Here is a 13,467-nt window from a genome sequence, read left to right on the forward strand (position 1 = left end):
TTTAGAGCAGGGGTTTTTGGCCTGTGAATCTTTCTTAATAGTAATTTTATTTGAATGTAATTGGTTTCTTTAAGTAATTTAGTGTTTTGTTTTATGCATTTAAAAACTAATTCTAAGAAGGGGCCCGTGGGCAGACTACCAGAAGTGTCCAGAACCCCAAAAAAGCATTATTATGTTCATTTTATATATAAGAAAACTGAAGCTCAAAGGAGTCATTTGCCCTCAGATAGCTCCTGGGAATAGAAAGTGGGACTTTCAATCTATTTCTTCCCAACTCTAAGGCCAGCACACTAGCCCTTCTCTACCCTATTGTCTAGAGGATTCACTGTCTTCCTCCTCCATGAAGTCTTCCTTGAAATCCCATAGCAGTTAGCATATGTAACCTTCATCTTGGCATTTGATCCTATCCTGTTTGATGTACTTTGTTCCAAGTACCGGCATATTTTATTCTCCTCAACCAAACTGTAAGCTATTTGAGGGCAGGACCCCTGTCTCAGGATTTACCACATCACATAACATGGTGTCTTGTATCTAACAGATACTCAATAAATCTTTATTAATTGGATTGCATGGCTTTCTCCTGTACACATACTTTTCCCCTCAAAACATGACCTCATAGAGCATCCATCACCCATACTGGACAGCTTCAGGCTATAGTCCAGGGATAGGAGCCCTCTGTCCCTTCCTATAGCTGGGCTGGCTCACATCTCTCTGTACAGGACCTGGCAGTAGGCATATGCCTATTAGAGGAACTGTTTTTTTCCCCCTCTCAGGGTAGTTAGAAATCATCAGACCAGCCCTAGGAAAAAATTGTGGGCTATTTTATCTGTGGCTTATCATAGCTCTGGAGCTGTCCAGCTAAGATTCTAGAGAAGGCTAAGGAAATGGATCTGATTCCTATGAGAGTTGGTCTGCAAAATGTGCACTGGGCCCTCTTGCCACAGTCTTGTCTACTGCCCAATGTGTCCAAGTAGAAGAGTACCCATATGTACCAGGGAAAGAGGGTTGGAACACAAAACTGAGAGGGAAAGGAGCTGGGAATAGCATGTGAATTGAGTTGGCTCTTTGTTAATAAGGCACATATCTGGGTGAAGTTACCAAAGGAACTGTGGTCATTCCAAACCCAACTGTCTAAAATTTCATTTAGCAAAGAATCACAATTAAATTTATGTCTCCCTTGGCTTATGTACAATGCATTATAAACATATCCAGTGAGTTGAAATACCCCATGACATTTAAATAAAGTTGTTTACATATTTAGAATCTGTGGAGTAGGTGTATTATCTATGTGTGAGAACCTATATGAATCTTCCAAATTTCTATATATAGACAGACGCAGGTTTAGCAGAGCCATATCTAGAATCTTCACAGCTGGGGGAGATTTTTATACAGCACACTGGGACAGGTAGCACAAAAAGTAGCCAGATATTGATCCAAATAGGTGGAGACATAGAAAAACTATTCTACCACAGGATGAGAGGCAGAGCCTGCCTGGGATACAGTAATTGAGAAGAAGAAACATGGACACCATCTGTTAGTTTCTTAGTTGAACTATTTTTGCTAATCGGGTGCTAAATTCAGTAGTTTCTCCACTGTTGGAGTTTAAGTACTGGCAGAACCCTCTAAATTTTAGCACCCTGAGGCAAAGCCCCTGTCACTGTCCTAGTTACAGCTCTGAATTGTAGGCTTATCTGTGTCTTGTTCAGTTAGTTTGGTAGGTCAGCATACCTTCTGAGAGAGGCCAAGGTGATGGATTTGATCCCACAGTGGCCCAATTTGCTTCTCCCAGATCCATGGTTACATATTGCATAGTATTGTGTTAAGTAAGGTAACACTGATTAAGAAGGCCCCTGACTGGAGTCAGAGGACTCAAGATCAAGTACTGTCTGTGGTGCTTATGTCCCCGGTCCTCCATTTAGTCATCAATTGGACTAGCTGACTCCTAAGATCCATCTCTAGATCTATGATCCATGGCAGAGAAAATAGAGGTGGTGTAGAGTTCAACCATTCTCATTTCAGGAGAAATTGCTTGAAGTATAGACTCCGTTGGTGTGTCAGAAGATTCTTCTTGGAAAGCACCTTCACCTGATATCTTGGCAGAGATCATGGAGTATATAAGGTCAGTTCTCCAGTTCTCTACATTTTCCCCAAAGCCTTATTCCTAGTTTGTGGTAGAAAACACCCATCTCCTAGAGAGTTTGGAAAGGCCTGGGCTGTCCATCTCTCTGAAAAGGCTAGCTCAGAGTTTTTCCCCCTCAACAACTTGAATTTCCCTACCCCTTCCTCTAAGATTCCTTCGAACCTCCTGACTCTTTAATGTCCCCAGCATATGATCAGAACAATATTCTAGGTACTTCTCAGCTCAGAGTATTAACTTATTGGGACCCAGGGAAATGATGACTTTTTTTTATTATATCTTTTAGAACAGAGGACCTTACAAACTGTATTTCAGTGAATATCCCCCAAATCAGTATTACTGCACAGATAACATGATAGATTAGTTTGCTGGATTAAGGAGAGGGGGGACAAGGAGGGCATCATAAATTTTAAGCTGGAAAGGACCTTAGAGTAAGAGTATAGTGGTAGATGTTTAATAATCAGCTCTCCAAGAAAAGTACAAAAGTGAAATACTTTTAAGTATAAGTTAAATTGTTAACATTTTCTCCATCACTTTCAAAGATCTAGACAAGCAACAGTGACCACAGCAACAAAGCAAACCTTGATTTATAGCATTTGCTGATTGATTTCTGAGGGATAAATGCTCACAACTGAAAATTTAATGGTTGGCTCTATCAAGTTGAGCTGATTCCAGTGCACCTCTACTTAGAGATCGTCTTGTCCTTCACTTTACAGGTGAGAAAACAGAGGGCCAGAGAAATTCAGTGACTTGTCCAGGGACACGCAGAGATTAAGTAGCTGAGCAGAGATTTGAACCAGGTACCTTCTCAAGCTAAGTCCAACACCCTTTTAGGGTGGTTGAGAAGGGAGGAGTTTATTTAAGCAGAGGATTTAGGATACAACCTGGGTGACAGTGCCCAAAGAAAGCTTCTGAGATTGGCTTAAAGGACCGGGGATAGTGGGACCATGGGACAAGCTAGATATGTAGACATGTTTTTTGCTTTGTTCATGACATTTCTCTTCTCTCTAAAATGCTTCCTCTCTCTATCTGATAATTTTAGCAGTCTTTCAAAACCTGTCTGAAATCCTGTCTGAGAGCCCATACTGAAATCCATACAGTCTTCTGGACTGGCTACTTCATTCCAACCCTCCTTTGAAATTCTATTGCATAAAGTCAGTCGTTTATAAATGTTTGTCGATTGATTGACCATATCTGTTCTATTTATTCTTGGACTTAAGTCACTAATCACAGATCCTCAGCCAGTAACCTCTAAGGTCCTTTCCAGCTCTGACATTCTGTGAAGTTTTCCATTCTGTTTCTGACTGGTGAATTGCCTTCCCTAGCACCCTCCCCAGGATATAAAATAAAATACAATAAAATTCCAGCTACAGTAGTATAGGGGTAGATTATGGGTGAGAAGCCAGATAGGGGATTGCAGCAGGAGAGGGTGGGGCAAGGCAGAAAGCTCTGGGCTTGTTTTCTTCTCTTAATAAGGGCCTGGGAAGGAAGTCAGATTGTGAGAGACAGTAAGAAGAGGAAGAAACATCGAGCTGTGTGCAGAAGGAAACAGCAATCCTCTGCCCCACCCCTGGTCCCCATGACCACATTAAAATACTGAATGCACCCTGGTTTCTCGGGGAGCTAGAGATAAAGCAGTAAAAAATAAAAATCAGTCTATCAATTTAAATAAATCAATTCCTTTCCCTCTCTCCTAAATACCTAGTCTTTGACTCTAACAGCACCTTCAGGAACTACCCACAAAGGACGTAAGGGAAGACGTAAAATCTTTTAAACACCCCAAGAGAAGATTTGAGAAAATACACCTTCCGCCCTTCCTTTACAGAGGAGAAAGACTGGGGATGGAATAGTGCACACAATGTCAGATTCAGTGGATGTATTCATGAATTTTATTGAATTTCTCTTTTTTCACTTTCTTTTTTATTTATAACAGCTTCCTATCAGGGGAGGGGAAGGGAAAGGCAGTATGTATTTGGAAATGAGGGGTACATAAAAACGAAATATATCAATAAAAATAGGATTTTTAAAAAAAAACAGTTAAAAAAACCATCCTAAAAATGACATCACCAAGCTCTCCACTGGTCATTTTCTAATGGGAGAGATAGGTTTTCCCCCTTGGGCAGCTTTTCTTAGGTTATGTATTCTCTCAGTAAATCTCCAAAGACATTCTTCTCGCCCAGAGGAATTGGATAGATAAATCTCCCCCTGGAAAGTACCAGGCTCTGATAGGGGCTTTACAGCAGCTGGGTTCCCTGGTGGGGAGTGCAGTCAGGGCAAGCCTCTTTCAGGATGAAAAAGTTTGTAGCCCAGGGGAGGGGGGATGGGAGAACACCTTACTGGAGGAAGAAAGCTGCCCCCACCGGGGTTAAAACAGGAAGAGGAAACTCAGCAAGGCCTAGAACAGAACTGGGCAGGCTCAGCCTCTTTAACAGGGTCTGTTCCAGCCTGGCTCTAGGGAGAGAGGATGCTTGCCAAGAGGATGTCCCAGCTAGCTAGACCAAAGGGTCTGTCTGTTCTTAAGATAACAGGGGAAAGCCTTAAATTAAAATAGGAACTAACACTGGCTGGTTAATAACATTTGGCTTGGATCGTGTAATTTACAGGGGAATGTTTATTGGGAAGTGTTTTATATCAAAAGGTGTTAATACATTAAAAAAACCAAAACACTAGACTCTCTGACAGCTACTGCGGTGTAGTAGAAAAAAAAGAACATCGAATCCAGTGTCAGAGAAACTAGGTTCAAATCCCAACTCCTCCATTTAGTACCTGTGTGATCTTAAACAAGTTACTTAATGATCTGGTTAGACTATATATCCCCCCCCCCCCCAAAAAAAAGTCTCAATCTATAATTCTATGTTCTTATGCCTTAGATATTTAAAATCACGACTGGGAATGCTAGGTGACCTTGAGAAGCAGAGGTAAGCAGATTGGTCTATGTATAGAAAGCTGAAATTTCTGGGTTTAGAATGAAGTTCCTTGGGAGCAGGGACTGTCTCACTTTCATGTATGTATCCCCAGTACCTAATACAGAATCTGGCACCTAGTAAGCGCTTAATAAATGCTTATTGATTGATAGCCCTGTGGTGATATGAGGGTGGATAAAATGCCAGGCCTGGAGTTAGCAAGATTTATCTTCCTGAGTTCAGATTTAGTCTCAGATACTTACTAAGCTGTGTGACTCTGGGCAAATCACTTAACCCCATTTGCCTCAGTTTCCTCATCTGTAAAATGAGCTGGAGAAGGAAATGGCAAACCACTCTGGTATCTTTGCCAAGAAAACCCCAAATAAGGTCATGAAGAATCACAAAAATGACTGAATAACAACTATATAGTATATAAAACCTGAGGTTAGGAGACCTAGGATTATCATAGGATCATAAATATGATGCCAGAAGGAGCCTTGGGAGTCATGTAGTCTAGCTCCTTCATTTTACAAATGAGGAAATAGAGGCCCAGAAGAGTTAAGGGCCTTGTCACACAGGATATAAGTGGCAAGGGTGGGATTTAAATTGAGATCTCCACATCCAGTCAATTTTCCCCCAGACTTGGCATACATGCTGCCTGGTCATTTTTATTTCCTCTTACTAGGTAGTAGGCCTCCCCTTATGCTTTGAGAGTCCCTACAAGGTCTTCCATAGAGCAAGCACCAAGCAGGTTTGTGGGTCAGACAGCCCTTGACCTTAGAGGGACTGAAGAAAGAACGTCCCACTAGAGGGAGCCTTCGAGGCACAGATTCTCCCCCCTTTCCCCTATGCTAGAAACCAAGCCTGCTTGGGCTGCCTGGCCTGGCTCACCCATCTGCTTCGCCTCGGGCTCAACTATGAATGGTATGCGCACTCTCTTTCAGTCTGGTTGTCTTTTGTTCCTGGGTCTCAGGCTCCCCCTCTCCCTTTTCCCCTTTTCATCCTCTCATCCCTTTCTTTTCATCTCCCACTCTTTCTCACCCAATCTTCTTCCTCTTCTTTTTCATAGAGAACCACAGAATGTCAGAACGGGGAGGGACCTTAGAAGTCCTGCAGTCACCCCTTCCCCTTTCTAGGGGAGAAGAGGAGGCCCCAAAAGGGGAAGCTCTAAGGACTAAAACCCAAGTCTCCTAATTCTCAGGCTAGCGTTCCTTCTCCAGGATGCAGTGCAATGAAACAGTGCTGGTACTGGAACCAAGAGGATTGGCGTTAGGCCCCAGTGGATTCTTGCTACTGATGGGGTCTTAGGCAGTCCCATAACCTTTCTCAGACTCAGTTTCCTCCTCTGTAAAATAAGGGGGCCTCTGAAGTCTCTTCTAGCCCTGCAGCTACAAGTCTCATCATCTTTTCTCCTCTCCCCCGCCCCACTCCTGAATAGCCTTCTTCATTCTACCATCTAGACAAGTCAACTACATTGAGCATGGCTATTTGTAGACATTCCTGGAGGGTTAATTCTCAAGAAACCCACTCTTCAGCCTCGGACCCTGGGAAATATTCTGGTCTGGAGGAAGAGTGGAGAGACAAGGTCTGTCCATCTGCCCTCAGCATGAATAACCTTCGTTTTCCGTCCCCAGTCAGAAGAAGTTACCAGGGGATCAGTCACGCCCAACAATTTGGTGCCTCAAGGCTTAAGTGCTCTTGGAAGTGGTTACTTCATTGTGAGCCATTTCAGGGTGAAGGGGCTTCTGGGAGTCTGCTCAGGCTTTGCAGATGTTAAGTGGCTTTTGGGCCTGAGTCCTGAGGTGAAATCAAGGCAGCTGGAGAGGGTGTTTCCAAGGGCCTTTCCTGGCCTAAATCACCTGTAAATGATGCCCCTCCCTCTGACACAGAGAAGTGCCCTTTTCAGTGACAAGAGGAAAAAGGAAAGGAATGGATGGTATCTCCCGCTTGTCCGCTTGTCCGTAGGCAGCTGACAGAGTCAGGAGGAATACTGTCACAGGCTTGCTCCTGCTGAATGATGCTGTAGGAAGCTTGAGAAGCAAGGGGAGGCCAGAGTCTCCTTCCCTGGAAGCTGGCTGGGTAATAGCTTTCTGATGGTTCTTCCTAGGCCTAACTGGGCCTCTCTGTTTAATAATCAGTAATAAGTACTTGGTGAATTCTTGTGGTGTAACAGGCTGGATAAATATTTGATCCTGTCAATAATAATAACAATAATAGCTAGCTATGGTGTATGAATGTAACAGAATGCTATTTTGCTGTAAGAGATGACAAAAGCATTGATTTCAGAGAAACCTGGGAAGACTTGTATGAACAGATATGGACAGAAGTGAGCGAAACTAGGAAAACAATGTACACAATAATAATATGAAGACAACTTGGAAAGACTGAGGACTCTGGCCATTCCAATGACCAACAGTAACTTCAGAGGACTGATCGTGAAGCATGAGAGGTGAAAAGATTTAGGGTACAGAAGGAGACATGGCCAATGTGAGAATTTGTTTTGCTTCACTATGCATATCTGTTATGATAATTTCATTTTATTTTTTCAAAGGGAAAGGGAGGTAGGAGGAAGAGAAAATGAATTTTTGCACACTGAAAAATATATATAAATTTAATTTTTTTATTGTGTTTTTGCTTTTCTTTGTATCCTAGTGCTTAACACAGTACCTGACACATAGAAAGTATTTAATAAATGCTTTTTGACTTGAAATAGAAATAAACTGAAAGGATAGAGTCCCACAGGTTGGCCCCTTTGTCTCTCTGAGAGAGAAAAAGAGATAAAGAGAAATCACGAGAGAGAACAGAATATATGGAAACAGGATTTAAAAAGAGGACTATGGGAAAAGCCAAAGGGGGAGAGACAAAGTAAGGAGGAGGCATAGAAGGGAGAAAGAGGTGGATGAAGCCCTATGGGGCTTTTGGTCCCTCACCTGGTTTAACCCCAACTGGAGGGAACTGGAAGCTGGAAAAAACTGGCTGGCCCCATTAGTCAGTAATATAAACCTCTCCTTTTAAGAGATGAGAGGCCAGAGAAAAGCCAGCATCCAGGCCACTGTCCATGGGGGTTATTTGGGAAGTGAACTGGAGACTCCCTTAGCCTACACAACCTCCTTTACTTCTCTCTTTGGAGAAGCCCAGGAAAAGCAAATCCTAGTTAAAAGAAGGGCCTGGAAACCTAAAATCCCAAGTAAAATATGTTTTTTTTTCCTTAGAATGAACCTGTCTCCGCTCCTAACATTATGTCTGAATCATGATTTATCATGTTAATTGAGATTTAAGTCATTTATTGTTCCTTTCCCAAGCACCATCTCCCCCTCCTTCCTCCCTCCTTATCCCCCATATGCCTCCTTGTCATACTGTGGCCATCCCTGGACCCAGGATTCCAAATTTGCCTCATCCAGACCTGGTTAGAATAAGCATCATTGTACAGCGTTTGCCACATAGTAGACACTTTATAAATGCTTGTTGATTTGTAAGTTGGAATAGTAAGAAACAGCATGGGATTAAGGGTCAACTGATCTGAATGTGAGCCCCAGTTTTATGATGATTCCAGTATTCAGAAGCTGTGAAACTTTGGACAAGTCACTTGGCATCTCTAGGCTTTTGTATTCTTTTTTCTGATAAATGAAAGAGTTAGACCGAGGAAATCTTAAAGACCACTATTATTTCTAATATTCTATGGGTCTAAGTTTCTTGAAGCTCCTCTGCTGCCTGACCCAGGGACTCTGAAGAATCTTGGACCTGAATTCAGGCATTTCACTTAATGACCAAATGAACCTCTGTAGGCCTTCAGAAAATCAAGTTTCACTAGATTATCTCTTTAGGTCCCCCTAAAAATCTGTGCCCTATCTGTGTCTTTCATCTTCACCCCTCTGGGTTCTGCAACCATGAGTCCCCAGGGGCAAGTGGTAGTAAGGCCCAGGATCAAGTTATACACAGCCACTGATTCTGTGAATGAATAAGTGAACAGGATGAAGATGTCAGTAGGAAAGACCCAACTGGAGCCAAGCAGTTAGAGGAACCCAGCTGGGCATATTTCAATAAAGGATTGTGGGAAGATAAACTGGGGGCAACTTTTTTAGACTGAGTCGATTCTCTTGAATCCCCCTCATCTCCACCCTTTTAGCACACGTGCTCCTTTGGACTAAACCAGTGCCTCAGAAAAACCTTCCTGCAAGCCAACTCCTGACTAAGCTCTTTAGGGTGGCCAGCCCCCCCCAGCCCTTCCATTCCCCTGGAGAAGAATCTCTCCCTTTCTTGGTCCCCTCCATACTGGCCCAATTCGGGAGCCTAGAGCTAAACACAAAGTGGAAATTGACAAACAAATGAGGGTGGGAGTAGGGGGAGGGGGCCGGGAAAGAAGTCTTTTGCGAAACTGCAGAGCATTTCGAAAGAGTAGGGCCCACACCTCTGAGGCTGCCCCTTCTTCTCCCCATCGCCTCTCCCCCTCCCCCTCCGAAAACGGGAAGTTCTGCGAGGAAATTGCTGCTGACCGAGCTGAGCTGCTGGGGCTGGTGGACGGGGGATGACTAAGTTTGGCAGTACTACCTGCCGGCTGTTTTTCCTTTTATGGAGGATTTTTGAGAGCTAGGCTAGGGAGGCTCGGGGCAGAAGCGAAAGGGATCCACCCTGCCTTTATATGACAGGAACTGAAGTCCGAGGGTGTCTATTCAAGGACAAGGCAGAAAGAGAGAAAGGGAGGAGAGAGGGCAAGAGCCCGGGGAGGAGGGGAAGAGGGGGGACGGGCCGAGGGGAGTGGTCTCTAGAGGGAGTGGTGTCCGAGTGAATGAATGAGCTTTTAGAAGAAAATCCTGGTGTGAGAGGGGGTGTGTGCGTGTGCAAGGGTGCACGCGTGGGGGGCGTGTGTGAACCAGACTCCAGTGGCTATAAGGAGATAGCTGTGTTATCATCCTGTATCCCCCGGGGCTGCTGGAACAGTCTGACAAAGACTGCCTTGGTTTCTGCACCCAGGACCCGGCGCCCCCACATTCCTCAGCCATTTAAAGTTTCCATTTGTGTATCTCTCTGAATGCCACTGCGGACAGCACTGGTTTCACATGACCTCGATTTGTAATTTTCCCTTTTCCTTTTGGGGAGATGCCACTGGGACTGGTGGCCCTGGCCTCTCCATGCACCACTGTTGGCTGATCCTGTGTGTGCTGGGTCGGGGAGGAAGAGGACAAGCTCTCTTTGCCCATGTCCCAATTCCAACTGAGAAACTCTTACCTGAGTTCACCCCACCCTCTCATTCTCCTTTCCCTCAGGTAATAGATGTGGGGAAAGGTTGAAACCAGTTGCATTGGGATAACGGATATTTGTTACCTCTTAAACTGACTTTCTATGGTCCCCTCCCCCCAGTCAGTTTTACTACCCACCCCCGCCCCTAGCTACTGGCAGATTAATATATACCATCTTTTTCTTCAGAGGTACTCTTCTACCTCTGACTCAGTAAAATAGCCTCCATTAAAGTCAATTACCCACCTGAAGTCATCATAAGACAGTGACTTGAGAGGTCACCTAAGCCAAATCGTCATTTTACATAAGAGGTAACTGAGGCACCAAAGTCAAGTGACTTTCTCATAAGGAGAGAGGTGGTATCAAAGGCTTGATGACAGCTAGGTAGTATAGTGGATAAAGCATTAGGCCTGGAATCAAGAAAGTCAGTTCAAATCTGGACTCAGACACTTCCTGGTCAAGTCGCTTAACTCCTATTTGCCTCCGTTTCTCATCTGTAACATGGGGACACACTGGACAAGGAAATAGCAAACAACTCCAGTATCTTTTCCAAGAAAAATCCATGGGGTCACAAAAAGTCAGACGCAACTGAAAGACAACAGTGCCTGTGTCAGAGGCAACATTTGAATCCAGGCCCTCTGACTCCAAATCCAAGGTGTTTTCTATTATACAACTAATCTTTCTGAGCCAGAGAGGAATCTGTGTGAACTACATGATTCCCTTTGTTTGACCTGTTTTGAAATGGTAGACATTTGATACTCTAGACCTTGAGCTGATAATCCATTCTCTGAGTATAATATGGACACAGTATGACAAACCCTTTCTATAGTGATGGTTTTTCCCATTCAGAATAGGCAAAGAACCACAGTGATGGTGTGTGTGTGTGTGTGTGCGTGCGTGCGTGTGTGTGTGTGTATGTGTTTTGAGTTCTGCAACCAACAATTCTGTCATGTTGAGCAAGTCACTTAACTGATCCAGGCCTTAGATTTTTCATGTGAAAAATGGGGGCCAAATAAACCCCCCTTTTCTATCTAATTCCCAGGGCTACTGTGAAAGTAAGTAAAACAATAAATGACAAAGAACTTTCAGTTCTTGATAGAAACACCATGGTGCTAATCCAGGGCACCATTACCCCTTTTAATAACCAGAAGTTATTTAAAATCAAAGCTCCTAACCAAGGTCACAGCATGGGTTCATCCACTCAAGAGGCAGTGGCCTCAACCCTGACCAAAACCACTTCTTATGTGCCTATGTACCCCCCTTTTCATTACCTTCCATCCACATCATCCCTCTTAGGTAACCTCCACAAGGAACAGTGTTTTATGACAGACATTCCAGAGGAAGTGAACAGGTCTTTCTTCAGCTATCCCTAAGAACAAAGGCCTTCCATTAACTTCCTGGAAAATTTGGGATTTGTTTTTGGGTAGGGGGGAGTTGGTGGACAAAATCATATTTCCCAAGATTCTACTGTTGCCTAATTCGTTTGGGTTTTTTATTCTTTTTTCTGGCATGGAAACAGTTTGCTAATCAATGACAGGGTTCAACTAGCTCTTCCCCCTTCTTCTATTACCACCCTTCCTCTTCCCTCCCTCCTCCCATGCCAACTTTTATCCTGGAGAACAAAGGGTAAAGAGTAAGCCTGAAAACAGATAAGAATGAACAGGTGAGGGACAGGGTGTTGGTTAAATGACCAGTGAGGCAGGAAGGGATGGTTAGGCCTCTACCAAGGTCTATCCTTGACGCACCCAGGGAGGAGATCTCACGTCACTCCCAGGCACTTAGTTTTTCTCTATACAATGGACACTAGGCTACCCGCCTCATAGACAAAGTGAGAGGGTGAATAAACAGATGCACATGTCATCTCCATGCATTTGGGAATGATGTATGTAGGAGAGGCCACTTTTTCTTTTCACTGTGAGGTGGGAACTTACCTGTTTTTCTCCTTCTACCCAAGGAGATCCGAAAACTGTACAAAATATGTGTGTGTGGTGAAGATCAACAGTTTTAAAATTCAGAAGAAATGATATAGAGAAGAATGTCCTTCTCTGTTTAGACACACCACTTTCTCCATTTATCTCTGTGCATAGCTGCATACAGGTGTCAGTAAATGTCACCATGACTGAATTGGGATTTGTCTATGTCCATGTTAGTAACTGTGTGACCATCTATCCACTTGTGTTCCTGTCAGTCTGGGCCTTGAATGTATCACTAGGTCTGTATCACTATAACTGAGGGGGGGTCTGTAAGTGAACCTGGGTGGGAACCAGAGAGGAGGAGGAGAAGGAATCAGGGTTACCATGGCATTTTGAAGAAGAGATGGAAAGTCCCTGAGAGATAAGATATGAGGAGAAAAGAGAAATGAAAGGGCCAGGCATTTTCCCTAAGAATTGCAGGAATAGACGATCTAATGAAACTTACAATATGAATAGATATCCCTCCCCGCTTAAGCTAGAATCCGGTCAGATATGGCAGGGTGTGGGTGTCTCTGTGTGAAAGTAGAGATCGGGGTTTCTTTCACTCCCACTTCTCTAAATGCTGGTGTCCTCCCCTCCCCCTCTTCTCTTTCATTCTCTTCCGTTCCTCCCCAGTCCCCTTTCCCCTTCCCCCTCCCCAGTAGGGCCAGCAGATTGGAACAGCACTGCTCCCATCAAGCTCTGCATTCCTTACATTCTCCTTCCTCTCCCCCTCCCCCTCTCCCCCTCCCACCGGAGCTGGTTCTCTAGAACCTCACCATTTATGGAGAGGAAGTCAGGTCAGATGGGCAGAGGAGTCAGAGGCAGGAAGGCAGTCTGGGGTGGGAGGGAGGGCAGGTGTCAGAGGAGGGAAGTCATTGGTTCCCTCAGCCTCTTCCTGGTCCTCCCCGCTGGGTTTGCAGGAGGACTGTGGGCACAAAGTCCCCAAGTGGACTGCCCAATCTACCTACCGAGGCAGGGAGTAACAATCAGATATCACGGGCAGGCAGGCTCCTCCCCACAGCGGCCCCATGTGAAGCTGACTTGGTCCCTGGGAAGGTCAGATAAGAGTCTCAGCTACAGCATCCCAGGACTCCAGTGTGGCCAGTAGGGAGCAGGTCCCCACCCTCAGAACTTAAGGACTCCAGAGAGGGGCCATAGATTTCTGGGGAAAGGTTACATGGTTCAGTTGTTTGTTTTTTTTAGCTTTGAATATACTATATGCCAGGTGTTGTGCTAA

At 44.4% G+C, this 13,467-nt stretch overlaps 2 long non-coding RNA genes across 4 annotated transcripts in view; one reads left to right on the forward strand and one right to left on the reverse strand.

The window, feature by feature from the left end:
* The window catches only part of LOC140497091 (uncharacterized), a 30,121-nt gene extending 16,930 nt beyond the window's left edge, over window positions 1–13,191 (reverse strand). The window contains exons 1-2 of the long non-coding RNA XR_011964523.1: window positions 13,007–13,191; window positions 11,547–11,644 (exon numbers count right to left, since the gene is read on the reverse strand). This is a non-coding gene — a long non-coding RNA (uncharacterized lncRNA). The remainder of the gene's footprint in view (window positions 1–11,546; window positions 11,645–13,006) is intronic.
* Window positions 1,406–7,659, forward strand: LOC140497092 (uncharacterized). Of its 3 annotated transcripts, XR_011964526.1 has the most exons (4): window positions 1,406–2,119; window positions 2,680–2,853; window positions 5,008–5,964; window positions 6,110–7,659. It is a non-coding gene; the product is annotated as an uncharacterized lncRNA (long non-coding RNA). The 3 variants fall into 3 exon arrangements; XR_011964524.1 differs by having other exon boundaries at window positions 2,680–5,964; XR_011964525.1 differs by lacking the exon at window positions 2,680–2,853 and having other exon boundaries at window positions 2,854–5,964.
* Window positions 13,192–13,467: the final 276 nt, after the last annotated feature.

Source organism: Notamacropus eugenii, chromosome 3 (genome assembly GCF_028372415.1).
Source record: "Notamacropus eugenii isolate mMacEug1 chromosome 3, mMacEug1.pri_v2, whole genome shotgun sequence".
Classification (NCBI taxonomy): domain Eukaryota; kingdom Metazoa; phylum Chordata; class Mammalia; order Diprotodontia; family Macropodidae; genus Notamacropus; species Notamacropus eugenii.